Below are 2,934 nucleotides of genomic sequence, written 5' to 3' on the forward strand. Positions count from 1 at the left end.
GGGAAAGGGGGAGGGAGGGGGAATTAGGAAGAAATTGGGTAAGGGGCACAAAGAATAATTAGAATTTATGATAATGAACATGCTAATAATAATGATTTGATCATCACATATTGTACACCAATAATGATAGTCAATACTATACCCCCCCAAAAGTATAATCAATTATACTTCCATTAAAAATAAATAAATATTCTGATAACTGCATTGCAGTATAATAGTTTCCTAGTTTATACATCAAAAAATGTTATTCTGAGAAGGGTTTGTAGGCTTTACCTGATGTACAAAGTAGGCTGTGGCACCCAAAAGGCTCAAAATCCCTTGTCGGGCTCTAGACCTACTGAATTACCTGGGGCTCCTCTAAAGCAGCAGGCTGCTGTCTCTAATCTTCACCTACCTGCCCAGTCTCTTGTGCTTTAAATGCCAGTTCTTTTCTCCACCCTCAGACTAACTCCTTGAGACCTCACCTCAGGATTCCTTGCTCCTAACCCCTACTCCAGTCAGGTGTCCTTCCTACGTACTCTCACGACAAGCTGTTTTTACTGCAAACATAGTACTTACCATGTGGATCCGGCATCCCACAATTTAATATTTGCGGTTTAAAATATCACGGGTGGCCTTGAAACTCCAGGACATGTAGTAATTTGTCAATCCACTGAGGCATGAAATAGGATTACTGCTGCTGAGATGGAGTCACTGAGCCGGTCGGGAGCCTGACTGCCCAAGATCTACATTGCTACATGATTATTATTTAATGCTCACAACAGAGATGCAAATTAAGTTGTATTATCCCATTTTACAGATGTAGAGTTTGATGAAATCACAAAGAAGAGGAAGTAGAATTTGAGGATCTGGAGATTTCCAATGGTCTTGGTCAATATCTCTTTAGACTACTGTGTTGCTTCTGACCCAACCATAGGAAGTGAACTCCTTGAAGGCAAGGATTTATGTTTAATCTTGGCATCCCCAGGGCCCATATTGGGCCTGATGATTAGTAGGTGCTCAGTAAATGGTTTCCTGGTTAATGAGAGGAGGAATCCTAAGAATACTAAAAGAGAATCTCCTGGAGGTCATGACCTTCATCTTGATCTCATTGAATCCCCAGCTCCTTGAACAGTGCCTGACTCACAAAAAGTAAAAGTATTTATTGACTGACTGCTTGTCTCACTCTACTGTAATTTGTGTTTATTTGACACCTGACACACATTTCCTTTTATTGAGAGTTTTCTATAAATGTCTTTGAATAGCCAAATAATGTAGAAAAGTATAAATAAGGCCAATTTGCAGATAATTAACAACTCTTTTCACTTTCAACTTTATATTCTTTGAAATACCTTGAACATTCGTCTTAATGATTATCACAGGAAGATTATACCTATAAAATATGGGGAGATAAATCTATGGGTTGCTTTGGCTATTGATCATCACTAAACATACAACTGGCACACACAGGTAAGCGAACTTTTGTATAATCACATTTTCTCTTAAGTTCGAATAAAGTAAAACTAATATTTAATTTCTTAGTTTTTTTAGACTAGGAATTTATCTCAAGGAATGAAAAAATTGAGGCAAAAAGAGATATAATTGTAAGAAACTCTTAATGAAAGCTTTTACTATATTTAAGTGTAGAATTTACTGAGGCTTAAGATTTGTTTTTGAGGGGGATGAAATTTGATGGTAGTACTAGGGCAAAGAAAGAATGGTACATCTTTTTCCATGTCTAGAATGTGTTAAGTGTAAAAAGTGTCCTATCTCAAAATGCTTCCCTTCCTGATGGATCCAGAAATAGACANCTGTATAATAGGCAAGGAATGTGTATGTCATAAAAGTTGCATTTTTAATTATTTATTTTTGGCAGCTGGCAAGTATGGTGATCTGAACCCTTGACCTTGGTGTTATAACACCATGCATTAACCAGCTGAGCCAATTGGCCGGTGCAAAAGCTACAATTTTAAATAGGATGGTTAAGTAAGACCTCACTGAGAAGGTGGTATCTGAGCAAAGAGTTAAGGAGTAAGAGCGGTGAGGATACCTGAGAGAAGATCATATTGGGCAGAGGGAACATCTAGTTTAAAGGCCCTGAGTATGCCTGGTGTATCTGTGGAACACCAAGGAGGCTAGCGCAACTAGAGTAGAGAAGCAAAGATTGTTGTAGGTGAGAGCTCACTGGCTGAGCGAGGCGCGGGAGCAACGCCGAGGGTTGCAATCCCGTTGCCGGTCCCCGGTCCGGTACGGGGGCAACACTGAGGGTTGCGATCCGTTGCCGGACACGGAAAAAGACAAAAGACAAAAAAAAAAAAAAACTTTTTTAAATGAAGACAATTGGCTTGGCTATCTAATTACCTTCATGAAGGATGACTTAGGATGATCGGTTATTCTAAAAGCCAAACTTTATTTCTATTAAATATCCTCCAGTATCTTACTGGATTTAGCTAACAGTCTTATTGAGAATATTAGTTCATGTAGTTATCTGCAAGCACATTTTCAACTAGTTTATCCTGCAGGGCTGGCCAGGAAGTTTTACTGCTCATACTGAGGTTTTGTATAGGTGCTTTATTGAGACTTTGTTAATGAATGAGGCTATTATTTGATAACCTCTACTTTATATTTTTTGACAATCGTTAGGAACCAAGTTAGGGTACATTTTATGTAAGTCTGTACATCTGTCTGTTCCACAATCCTTAAAATCAGGAGGTAGCAAGCCTTTGGAGATGATTTTATGGTCCAGAACAATTCATCACAGTTTTCTTCTTTTTCTTATTATCTTTTTTTTTTTCCTTTTTGTCTTTTTTACTGACCAGTAACAGGATCGCAACCCTCGGTGTCGCGCCCGTACCGGGGACCGACAACGGGATTGCAACCCTCGGTGTTGCGCCCGCACCACGCTCAGCCAGTGAGTGGGAACCGGTCTGTATGTGGGATCCGAACCCTCAGTGG

Source organism: Galeopterus variegatus, unplaced genomic scaffold, assembly GCF_000696425.1.
Source record: "Galeopterus variegatus unplaced genomic scaffold, G_variegatus-3.0.2 Scaffold6360, whole genome shotgun sequence".
Taxonomy (NCBI): domain Eukaryota; kingdom Metazoa; phylum Chordata; class Mammalia; order Dermoptera; family Cynocephalidae; genus Galeopterus; species Galeopterus variegatus.